The 12,792-nt window shown below is 48.2% G+C and overlaps 1 long non-coding RNA gene and 1 other non-coding gene across 2 annotated transcripts; both read left to right on the top strand.

Annotated features, from left to right (window-relative positions):
* The first annotated feature begins 2,779 nt into the window (after positions 1–2,779).
* On the top strand, positions 2,780–11,239 carry LOC149444734 (uncharacterized). Its single transcript, XR_016306525.1, has 2 exons — positions 2,780–2,981; positions 10,990–11,239. It is a non-coding gene; the product is annotated as an uncharacterized LOC149444734 (long non-coding RNA).
* TRNAL-UAA (transfer RNA leucine (anticodon UAA)) lies at positions 2,902–2,984 on the top strand. Its single transcript has one exon. It is a non-coding gene; the product is annotated as a tRNA-Leu (tRNA).
* Positions 11,240–12,792: the final 1,553 nt, after the last annotated feature.

Below are 12,792 nucleotides of genomic sequence, written 5' to 3'. Positions count from 1 at the left end.
TAGTACAGTGTCAGTGCTTTTTTTTCAGCACTGATCACTGTGTTGGTGTCACTGGTGATGTCAGTAACACCAAGTCAGTTCCTCCCAGTGTCACAATGCCCGCTGCAGTCCCGCTATAAGTCGCTGATCGCCGCCATTACTAGTAAAATAAATAATCTCAGTATCTATACTGCCATTTGTGAACGCTATAACTTTCATGTAAACCAATACATTTACACGTATTAAGATTTTTTTTTAGCAAAGACATGTAGCAGAATACATGTTGGTGTAAATTTATGACGAAATTTGATTTTTTAAATTTTTATATTGAACATGCTTAATAGCAAAAAGTCAAAACTATTGTTTTTTTCTCAAAATTATCGGTCTTTTTTTTATAGCACAAAAAATAAAAAACACACAAATAGCACAAAAAAAGCTCAATTCATAGAAAAAACGGGACGTAAATGTAAGTTGGGTGCAGTCTTGCATGACTGCGCAATTGTCAGTTAAAGTAACACAGTGCCATAATGTAAAAAATGGCTTGGTCTGAAAGGGGGGTAAATCCTCAGGACAGCAAGTGGTTAAGGTAAAAAATGTTTACGTAGCAGAATGCCCCCTTACCCCCCCCCCCCATACTGAGTCCTCGATCCAGCGCTGTACCCATCTGTAGCGCTTCTCTCATCTCACTTCCTGTCCTGGTCTCACAGCCCTTGTTGAGGCAACAGGAGACATACCGATGTAAGTCAAATCCTGTGTCTATGGATGCAGGCTATGCAGCTTGGTATCAAGCTCACAGGTGTGCCCCCAAGTGGCTTTCCGTGGGGGCACACCAAGAAGAGGAGCCAGGAGTGCTGGCAGGGGACCACCATGTGTAATTCCATTGCACAGAGCAGGAAAGAATAGACCTGTTGGTTAGGGCAGAGAAGGGGAAGGGTAAAAGAGAGAGGGGGTGAGAGAGAGGGGGTGAGGGGGAGGAGAGAAAGGGAAGGGTAAAAGAGAGAGGGTGTGAGAGAGAGGGGCTGGGAGAGAGAGGGGGTGAGAGGGGGGAAAGAGAAAGGGAAGGGTAAAAGAGAGAGGGTGTGAAAGAGAGGGCGGGTGAGAGAAAGAGGGGGTGAGAAAGAGGGGGTGAGAGAGAGAGGGTGAGACGGGGAGGGGGGAGAAAAAGGGAAGGGTAAAAGAGATAGGGGGTGAGAGAGAGGGCAGGTGAGAAAGGGGAATGAGAGAGAGAGAGAGGTGGTGAGGGTGAGGTAGGGTGGGGGGGGGGGGGTGAGAGGGAGAGGATGGGAGTGAGTGAGGGTGTGAGAGGGGTGAGATAGAGAGGGTGGGGGTGAGACGGAAAGGTGGGGGTAGGAAAGGGGGTGAAAGACAGAGGTGGTGAGAGAGGGGAGTTGGGGTGGGGGTGAGAGAGAAAGGGGGGGGTGAAACAGAGAGAGGGTGAGATAGAAGGGGGGTAAAAAATAGGAGTGAGAAAGAGAGGCACCGAGGAGGGTGAGAGAGGGGTTCAGAGAAAGAGGACGTGAGAGAGAGAGATGGGGGTGAGGGGGGTGAAAGAAAGAAGGGGGTAGGAGTGGGGGTGAGAGAAAGAGGGGGGTTGAAACAAAGAAGAGGTTAGGGATAGGCATGAGAGAGGGGGGTGAAAGAGAGGGTAGGGGTGGGGATGAAATAGAGAGGGGGTTAGAGAGGGTTCAGAGAGAAGGGGGTGAGACTCTCCCTCCCCCTCTTCCCTTTCCCTCAGCTACTTCCTGCACATCCTGTCTGGGCCCACAGCCGGCTCTGCCATCCTTACTAGGGGCACAGACAGCACAGCTTGAGGAGGTGGAAGGGGGAACATGACTGGGTTTCCGTTAGGATTCCCAGCATGTGCTGTGTGTGTGCCCGGACCGAGCCGTGTACAGTTCCGGGTATCACAAGGTTGGAGGATTACTCACTCATCGGCTCCTTCTCTCTGGTCTGTTCCCGTATCATGGGCTCTTGGTCAGCTTCCATGGTTGTCTGCCTACATTATCATCAATAATGTGAGCGCCTATGAAAGGTGACAGAGGCATCTTGTGGGGTCCCCTACTAACCCTGGGCCCTCAGGCAGTGCCCGAATGGCCAGTCCGACCCTGGTACTGTAGTTTTTTTGCCATTTTACAGGCACCTGCAATTTTTAGTCTTGACATGTTTGGTATCTATTTACTCAGCACAGTCCCAGTCATACATCTATACCATATTCTGCCAAATTGGGTATTATAGTGTGTTTGTGTACACTTAAATTCTTTTTGACCTTATTTGTTCCTTAAAATCTGCGTTTGATAAAAATCGTAATGGTCACCATTTGATTCTACAGGACCTGTTTCCAGAAACTGTAGAACTGTTTCCAAGTAATTTTCTAGCAGAACAATGTAGGTTTTACATTATGTGTGAAAATATAATTATTACAAATTGTCCTGTGTGCAAAATGGTCAAGATTCCCTCTGTCCTGACCTGCCACGTGTGGGGCTCACTCTCAGAGAACCTACAGCCCCTAGGAGGAGGAGGATCATCATCCAGAGGACTCTCCTCTCCTCCTCTCCCAGCACATGCTGTCTACGAGAACTGCTCGCCTCTCTATACATTGCAGGACTTCCTCATACGTCATAGACTATCTATAGCACTGAGTACAATGAACGCAGAAGAGAACGAAGATCGAACTTGTGACATCATGGTAGGCGGAGTCTCAGCACGATGACACAGACTCAGCTCTCCCTATCAGCTCTATGGATAGGAATGTGTTTACTAGAAGCCGCCTACTTCCTGAATGTGATTTACTGCATTTATATTACAGTACTGACGATTACGTAGAATTAAACAAAACAAGCGATTCGGATAAATGTTATTCAAACACAATGTATTGATTTATAGCCTCGATACAAGTCATGGTGAGCTGCATCCTGCACACTCACCAGGATGGCCGAGTGGTTAAGGCGTTGGACTTAAGATCCAATGGACATGTGTCCGCGTGGGTTCGAACCCCACTCCTGGTATGTTCTTTTAACCGCTATTTTAATTCTTCTAAGGGTGCAGAGAAAGCAGGTGATGCTGAATTTACTTGAAGAGCATCGTGAAGCAAACCATACTGATTTATACAGATGACTTTATATATATATATATATATATATATATTTACATTTACACATATATATATATATATCTCGATCATATACTATAGCAGTATAGAAGACTTTAGCTGATTTTGTCTTAACCAGCAGAGATACATGTAGGTTATAGTAAAACAATGAAGAGAGCAGAAGTCAGCTGCGAAACTACCAGGGTTTCAAAGTTTGCACCGGGCCCTGGATTGCCGCCACTGTGGAGGGGGCCCCAAACAGTGTTGGCAGTAAAATAAGGGCAATTTTCTGACAACAGAAACTACTGTCCCTGAGTTTCTTCCACCCCCCACGCCCTCTCCTTGCGCACCTGAGCAGTGGACCACGCCCCCCCCATCCTGAGCTGAGCACAGTGGATTACTAATTGCCCATCTCCAGAACTGCACATGCATAGTATACATGCGCATTTCGGGAGCTGCCTGATTAGGCTGAGTTTGGCTCTGACTTGGCAGGATTGGCTTAACTGTTGGGGGGCTGCTGATCAGGTGTGCAGGGGCGTACTGACAACTCATGGGACCCCCGGGCAATAGGGGATCATGGGGCCCCTGTGTCCTTGCCCAAACTAAAAAAATCATATGAAAAAGGTACCAGGGGCATCTCATGGGGCCCCCTACTGACCCCGGGCCCTCGGGCAGTGCCCAAGTTTCCAAATGGTAAGTCCACCCCTGGTGACATCATGGCCCTTGGTGCCTTTGAGGCTGAATTGAAAGCATCTGCACCTTAGTGTATTCATCCTGCAGACTCTGGTGTAAAGGGGAACTCTTCGTTCGGACCCTGATGTAAGGGGGAATGTTGCAGACTCTGGTGTAACGGGAAACGCTGGTGTAAGAGGTTCTCTGGACACCAGAGCCCCCCCCCCTTACATCAGAGTTCCCACCATTCCCCCTTACAGTGCAAGGGGAACTCTGCATATCCTAAGGTAAGGAGGAACTCTGCAAACTCTGATGTTAGGGAGGGCTCTGGTAACCTGACAACCTTGTACACCAGAGTCCACAACATTCCCCTTTACATCAGGGTCCGTAGAGTTCCCTCTTGCACTGTAAGGCAAACCCTGCAGAATCTGGTGTACTGTAAATGGGAACTCTGATGTAAAGAGGGCTATGGGAACTCTGGGAATTCTGATGTAAGGGGGGATTCTAATGTAAGGTCAGGAAGAGGGCCTACTGCAGAACATGGAAAAGGGTCCAGCTACAGGCCCATAATAAAGGGCCCCACAATGGTAGTAAAGGGCCTTATGCTCAAGTCAAGGTGGGCCCTTCATGGGTTTTTGCACTGGGCCCTGAAGCTTCTAGTTACGCCTCTGGCGGAAGTAATATAATATTGTTAAATAAAGGTTGCTTTCACACCTGCACATTTCAAGAACGTGCAGAAATGCTTGTACCCATGCACATTCTGAGAACGCATGTAAAACATGTTAAAAACACAAGTCACACTTGAGCTGCTAATAATTAAGTGTTCTTGCATGGCAAGACCACTTACTGTTATCTCACATATATATTCTTATTATTATAGCCAAATTTACCACCCTAACTCCTCCCACAGTTTTTACACTACATAGACAGTAATATACCGAAACGTGCAGATTGTTCCCGATTGGTGTGCTATTACTTTGTGGAACGTTTCGCCGAATGGTTCACGAAATATCAGCGTTTTTGTGGTGAAATTGGTCCCATAGGAATGAATGGCGGAATGTTAAAAACTAGAGTGGGAGCTGACAAAAGCTAGAGTGTGAGCTGAAAAATCAGGACATGATTTCTAAACTGCCATCACTCCCTCATTTTCAAGCCCACCTACGCAAATCTTATATCAAAACGTTTAGCTATCCCTGCTGCCACTAAAAATGTCCACGGCTAAGCCATAGTCCTGATAGTTTTCACAATATGACCATTTGTTTGCAACTCACGCCGCCCATTGACATTCATTGAAACTCCACTCTAGCCACTGTCAGGGCTCCCAGGTGTGACCAGAGGTGTGTGACTGACGCAGGGAAACGCAGACTTCAGATATGTGATAAACAATATAATTTATTAACACTAACAATACAAACATAAACGCAGTGCAATACTAAAACATAACACAGTGCAAACAAACCAAACCAACCACCCACAGATAACAGTACATACAAGCAAGCGTCGTCAGGCAGGCCGGGTCAATATCAATTGGGCAGGTAGGTACAGGGGGGGCAAGCGGAGATTGGTCGGGGTCACAGGCCAGGTTCAGCAGGTAGCAAGCAGCGTAGTACAGAGGGTCAGGCAGAGGGATGGTCAGGGTCACAAGCCAGGGATCAGAACAGGTAGCAAGCAGCGTAGTACAGAGGGTCAGGCAGAGGGATGGTCAGACAAGCCAGGGATCAGAGCAGGGTCAGCAGAGAATCAGACAGGAACAAAGAGCAGGAACAGGATACAGGGCCCAAGAGAAACACAACACCAAGGCAGAGTCTGCAAGTCTGGCCATCCCTTAAATACCCCAGCATAATCAGTTCCAGGTGTTAGCTGGCTGCAAAGTTGAGTCTCTGATTGCTGGGAGCACCCGCTGGCCAGCCCTGGTACTGCAGATCAAAAGGCAGGTGAGTCCCACCATTGCTGGCTAGTCCATTCCTGACAGCCACCTCAAATTTGAAGGGCAATTTCTAAACTGCGACTGTGCCTTCATTTTTAATATTTCAGAGACATACTATGCATCAAAATGTAGGTCTGGGTCTTATGATTCTCACAATATAAAGCTCTTTGGTGTAGGATTTTAAATTTTTAAACTACAACTGTTTGAAGATGGCAATCACCAGTGAAGTGAGCAAGTTGAAGCAGTTTGTTTTTAACCGCTCATCTCTGCCCTTGCTGTAGAGTGAGTTGCCATAGGAACCCAGGTGTGTGAGCAGGCAGCAGAGTGACAAAAGCTAGAGTGTGAGCTGAAAAATCAGGACATGATTTCTAAACTGCCATCACTCCCTCATTTTCAAGCCTTAGACTACTGGTTGAGGCAAGAACACTTCACACAATTTCCCCAGAAATTGTAGCTTTTCTAGTTGTTAATGGCACCCCAAAGTTGGCTAGCAAACATGCAGTTTATTGCACAGCAAAACACATGACAAACACAGCAAAACAACACATGAATCATTGGAGAAGACATGCATTCAGGTAAAAAACGTTTTTAGCTTTAGAATCACTTTAATGCAGGATCATAGACATGGGTGCAAACACACAGTGGTTTCATCTGATTTTTTTTCTCAGGTTTGAATGCAGCTATATAGTTTTCTATGCTGCCGTACACACAGCTGTGTAAAAATCTGTAAATCCTTAAACAAATGTAAATATCTGCATCTGTGGTCCAGTCTAAGGACTGTTTTATTATGCTGCATGTGTGGAAATGTTTGTAATAATATGTGCAAAGCACTCTATTGGCGCTAACTGCGTCCCAGCAACAGAAAGCACTTTGTGCTGTAAAGTTGTACGCATGTAAACATTGCTCAAAGGCATAGGTGTGCGCATGGCCTGTGCTGGGGCACATCCTGATCACCCCATTCACCACTGGCGGAGCTTGCACTTCTCCATGTAGCAGTTGAAAGCCGCTTCTCTTTATCTCCCTCCCCTGGCTTTTAGCTGCTGCATGGAGAGCCATTCAGAGGACTGGTTCTTGTAATGCCCCCTGCTGCACCAATCACCCCTTCCTCTGTCAGCTATCAGATCCCCCCTTGCTGCCTGGGCCTCCTTGTGTGCTTCAAGCTTCTCTCCTCTCTTATTGGCTGCTGCGAGAGAACTTCAGTATGGAGAGCAGGGGAAGGGGCTGATAAATACGGGGCCCATTCCTTTTCTGAATGTACACAGTGAGTAATTGGTGCCCATCACTGACTGTGTTAATTCATATCTGAAGCATAGTACACTGTGTTGACTAAGCTTCAGTTTATGAATGAACAGGAGCCTCTATCACCTGTTCAATCATCTGCAGTGCAGCTGAGGCTGCAGGGAAAGGGACTAGGAAATGTGTATCCTCAATCCCTTCCTTTGTCATAAAAGTGAGACTTCAGGGGTCTGTTTAGACACATGATATTTCACCAAACCCCCCCCCCCCCTCAAAAAAAAAGCGCTGCAAAAATAAAAAAAATTGATTAAAAATTAAAAACTGTAAAATAAATCTAAAATGGTAAAACAAAATAATAAAAATTAAATAGAAAAATAAAAAAAACTATTTAAAAAATGTAGAGCTCATTCACAGGGGTTCCCTTGCTCATGCAGTGTGATTGAGTGGTTTGTATGTGCAGCTGGAGCTGCCTGTTACTCTATGGCGGAGGTCGACAACCCATTGATCGTGATCTACCTGTTGACCGCTGGCAGGTGACAGGTAGATTGCATTTGAGTCCCTGCCCTACCGACCCGCAAGGGCTCCCCCCCCCCCCCCGAGTGACAAAGCAGAGCTCAGACATCCTATAGTCTGAGCTCTCAAGCCAGAATACAGTCAAAGCAAGTCCTATGCAGCAGAGTCATTCCTCGCCCTGCAGCACGCCCCTTGCATATGCAGGGAATGCCCCTGCCACCTAGGATTGTTGACTTTACCAGCGCTTGGGAAAGTCCAGGCTCTTGTCCCCCTGTGTGTAGTGTGCTGATCCTTGCCCTCCTCTCCAGAAGTTTTTTGGTGACATCATGTGAAGAGAGAGGAGGGCCAGCGGGGATCAGTGCCACAGACCAGGTAGATTGGCTACAGCAGCTTCCTTGCACTGTTCTGCATCAGGAAACCACATATGGACCCTCCTGACCTCTAGTACCATGGACCTCTGATCCCTCTGTAGCGTGCCCTCCTAACCCTCAGTACCATGTCCTTCTGACACCTCCGTAATGTGCCCTCCTGACCCCCCAGGACTGTGCCTTTCTGACCTCCAGTACTGTTCCCACCTGACCCCCCAAATACCGCGCCTTCCTGACCCTCCAGTGCTTTGCCCTTCAGACTCTCTAGCCCTCCTGGTGCCCCCCTAGTTCTATACCCTACAGACCCCCCACTACTGTGCCCTCCTGACCCCCACACCTGTACCTTCTTAACCCCAGTACTCTGCCCTCCTGAACCCCCCAATAACTTACCCTCTCTCCCTCCAACATCATGCCTTCCTGACCCCCCAGTATCGTACCCTCCCAACCCCCCAGTACCTTGCCCTTCTGACCGCACTGTGCTGTGCCCTCCAGACCCACCTGTACTGTTTTTTTCTGACCTGTTCATCCTGACACCTCTATACTGTGCCTTCCTGAGCCCCTTCACACTGTCTTGCCGGCCCTCTGTCCTTTGCCCGGTTGACCCCTTGTCCTTTGCCCTGTTTGCTGCCTTCCTTGCTAACACCTGTCCTACTCACTTGTGTCATCTGCCCTACTGGTTCCTGTAAAATGCTCTATATCGTACTAACCTCTATTCAGTGCAATACATCTTACTAACTTCTGTACACTGCCCTACTGACTACTAACCTTTGGGGCCTGCTAATTAACTTCTAGTTTGTTGGAAAGAGGCCCTTGTCTTCATCAACATAGGGAGAAGGTGCTTTGCCAGGGGGATGTCCAACTGGCAAAGTAACCCCCCATGTTGAGGGCATGCACCTTCTATGGATGAAGGCAACAAAAACATTCTGTGTGTAGCAGCCTTCAGCCATCTCTAATACTTACCCAAGCCCCATCATGATCTAGTGATCAAAAGCTTCGGCTCCCAGGGGACTTTCCCACCTCATTGACTGAGACAGCAGCGGAAGCCACTAGCTCCCGCTGTTGTCAATCACAGTCAGTGAGCCAATGAGGGGAGGTGAATTGACACGTAGAGCCAGAGCTTGGGAGCGAGACTGCTTAGGTGCCCCCCGTAACAAACTGCTTGCTCTTGGGGCACATGGCAAGAGGGAAGGGCCAGGAGTGCTGGGGGGACCCGAGAAGGGGAGGTGTAACGGAAGCGTAGGCAGGACAGAACACACAAAGAAGATGGGGAACACACAAAGCTTTATTGAACTATGAAAGACACTCAATCAGGACAGTTCATGGCACTCCGCGACATGCGGCCTGTAGGGACACCCACGGTAAGCGGGCTCAGGGGGACTCAACAGGACCTTGGCGATGGGGTCTGACCTCAGCACAACTCCCACACAGCTTACTAGGGACAACATCAGGCTCATGGGGACTCAGCGGGACCTTGGCTGTGGAGTCTGGTCTCAACACAGCTCCCACACAGCTTACTAGGGACAGCATCAGGCTCAAGAGGACTCAACGGGACTTTGGCTGTGGAGTCTGGCCTCAGCACAGCTCCCACACAGCTTAATAGGGACAACATCAGGCTCACGGGGACTCAGCGGGACCTTGGCTGTGGAGTCTGGTCTCAACACAGCTCCCACACAGCTTACTAGGGACAACATCAGGCTCACGGGGACTCAGCGGGACTTTGGCTGTGGAGTCTGGTCTCAGCACAGCTCCCACACAGCTTACTAGGGATAACATCAGGCTCACGGGGACTCAGCGGGACATTGACTGTGGAGTCTGGTCTCAACACAGCTCCCACACAGCTTACTAGGGACAACATCAGCCTCACGGGGACTCAACGGGATTTTGGCTGTGGGGCCTGGCCTCAGCACAGTGCCCACACAGCTTTCTAGGGACAACAGCAGCCTCACGGAGACTCAACGGGATTTCTAGGGAGGACAGTGGCCTCATGGGGACTCAACAGGACTTTGGCTGTGGGGTCTGGCGTTAGCGCAGCGCCCACACAGCTTTCTAGGGACAACAGCAGCCTCATGGGGACTCAACGGGACTTTGGCTGTGGGACTTGGCCTCAGCACAGCGGCCACACAGCTTTCTAGGGACAACAGCAGCCTCACAGGGACTCAACGGGATTTCCAGGGATGACAGCGGCCTCACGGGGACTCAGCGGGACTTTGGCTGTGGAGTCTGGCCTCAGCACAGCTCCCACACAGCTTTCTAGGGACAACATCAGGCTCCAGGGACAGCAGCGATTAGCAGGCAGGGGCCCTCACAGCGGGAAGCTTTTCCAGTGACAGCAGCGATTAACAGGCAGGGGCCCTCACAGCAGCCAGCTTTTCCAGGGACAGCAGCGATTAGCAGGCAGGGGCCCTCGCAGCGGCCAGCTTGCCAGGAACAGCAGCAGGAGTCCTGGCTGTGGGATCTGACCTTTGAGGAGGGGAGCTTCTGCAGAGTGCTCAGCCGGGATGGCTGCGGAGGCCCGGTCCCCACCCAGACCTTTCATGACAGTGGTGGCGGTGGGCCGAGAGAGAGCGGCCGGACAGCGCAGGAGGAAGAGACCGGCCGGCTCCCGCGCCGGCCTTTTAAACTGTCCAGGATGCTTCCGGGTTGCCCCGGCAACGGCTGGTCCAGCCCCGCATTGCCCAGGCAACAAGTCGCGCCCCCTTGACTCGGGCCGCACTTCTCGTGAGCGTGGGAAGCCCCCTGTGCCCGCACTGCATCCACCTGGGCACGTGGAGACATCTCGGCGGTCTGCCGCTGGGGTCTCCTGGTGGGTGGTCACAGCTCCTCCATCTAGATTGCCAGATGAGCTTTGATCCTCGCCGCAGGGGTCCCCTCCCCCCATCCTGCACAGCCTGGCTTCAGAGGCTGTTTGCAGGATGAGGACGCGGCAAGGGGGGAGGGGGGGTGAAGGCACACCGTGACAGGAGGATTGGGACTGTGCAAAACCACTGCACAGAGCACACAAGTATAACATGTTTTTGTTTTTTTTTTAAATTGCCTTTAATATCACTTTAATCCCTGGAGTTCTCTTTTAGTTCACCTTAATCACTAAACCATGTTGATTCATTTTGGGAACTCCCATTATGTTACATAAGGTTTATTTTATGCTAAGTCTACAGTATCAGGTTGGTATAAGCAAGTCATTATTTTGAATTGTTCTATTGTTTTAGGTGTTCTTTTAAAGTGCCTGGAAAAAAAAAACATTGAAAGAAGAATCTTTGCACCAATAAGGAGAAAAACAACCAAAGACACCATCTAGTGGCTCTAGCTGAAAAACCTAGTTTTACTTGTCTGAACAACACAACATACAGTGGAATGTCAATAGGGAACAGGTGGATAACCATAAAGAACAGAGCTTTCAACTGACAACCAATACTATCTAAAGTGACAATAAACAATATCCTTATTTTACAAAAATAATCCATACTCATCCACTACTTATTGACCCCCAAAATCTAATTCAATTGTTTCTTGTGTTTTTCCGCATCCTTGTAACTTCCTCTGTGACCTCCTTAACTTCTCCTTTTTCCTCTTACTTACATTTGTCTGGAATGAAAAGTGCATGTTAGTTTCCATCATGTGCACTGCTTTCTACAAATTCCATAGTCCAAGGTCCATAGTCCATCTCGAGAACAGCAAAGGAGGGTGGCTACATTCCTACATACTGTGGAACCATAGATAATAAATGTAGCCACCCTGTAAAAGGAAGTTGGATCACAGCACCAAAAAAAAAAAGAATGCCGAGGGCCTGGAGCTTTAGAGAGAAGAGGAGAGGGTCAACTGCCTGGGTACAGTAGGCAAAAAAGAACATTTAACCATTGCAGTGCAAGTGAAGCCCCAATGCAAGGGTACTTTTTAGTTCAGCAAAGTTCATCTTTTAAGCCCAACTCAATTGATGGTGTAGAAGAATAAAGAGAAGGGAAGAATGAGTAGAGGGAGAGAGATAGTGATAAGAGGTCAGAGGAGAAATGAAGGTGTGAAGATGGAACACTAGAGGAGTAATAGGAACTGGATAAGGGAGGTAATTGGGAGGGGGGGGGGGTATGGTAAAGGGTTTGGAAAATTTATAATAAATTGTAGATGATTATGTAAACAAATGTCTTTGGATTTTGTAAGATGCAATTAATAAAAATATAATATTAATAAAATAAATAATAAAGCCCAACTCAAGGCAGAGCTGCCACCATCTTCCCCTTTAAATGGACACATGGAGGGAGACGACACTGAAGCCAGAGTGTCCATACTGTGGACACTCCTTCCTCGTTGCATATTCTTCCTCCAGTCTTTAGAGCGTCACAGGTTGGTAGGATGCTGTCAGCTACAGAGTTAGCAACAACCTAGCAACCAGTGATGCTGTGTAGCATTGTAACAACCAACGACAGGTGTGTAGGGGTCTGCCAGGGGATGTCACCTGCAGATGTAGCGTCTTCTGGTGTACTGTACATAGTTTTTCAAACACAGTCAGTGAGCCAATGAGGGGATGTGAATTGACACATAGAGCCACAGCTTGGGAGCAAGCCTGCATGGGTGCCCCCATAACAAACTGCTTCCTCTGGGGGCACATGGCAGGAGGGAAGGACCAGGAGTGCCGGGGGGGACCTGAGAAAGGTAGGATCGGGACTGTGCAAAACCACTGCACAGAGCACGTAAGTTTTACATGTTTTTGTTTTTTTTTTTAAATTACCTTTAATATCACTTTAATCCCTGGAGTTCTCTTTTAGTTCACCTTAATCACTAAACCATGTTGATTCATTTTGGGAACTCCCATTATGTTACATAAGGTTTATTCTATGCTAAGTCTACAGTATCAGTTTGGTATAAACAAGTCATTATTTTGAATTGTTCTATTGTTTTAGGTTTTCTTTTGAAGTGCTTGAAAAAAAAAAAACATTGAAAGAAGAATCTATGCACCAATAAGGAGAAAAACAACCAAAGACACCATCTAGTGGCTCCAACTGAAAAACCTAGTTTTA

The sequence above is a fragment of the Staurois parvus genome, unplaced genomic scaffold (genome assembly GCF_062004578.1).
Source record: "Staurois parvus isolate SC_StPar_1 unplaced genomic scaffold, SC_StPar_1.0 ptg000780l, whole genome shotgun sequence".
Classification (NCBI taxonomy): Eukaryota; Metazoa; Chordata; class Amphibia; order Anura; family Ranidae; genus Staurois; species Staurois parvus.
This window is presented reverse-complemented; position numbering and strand designations above follow the sequence as displayed.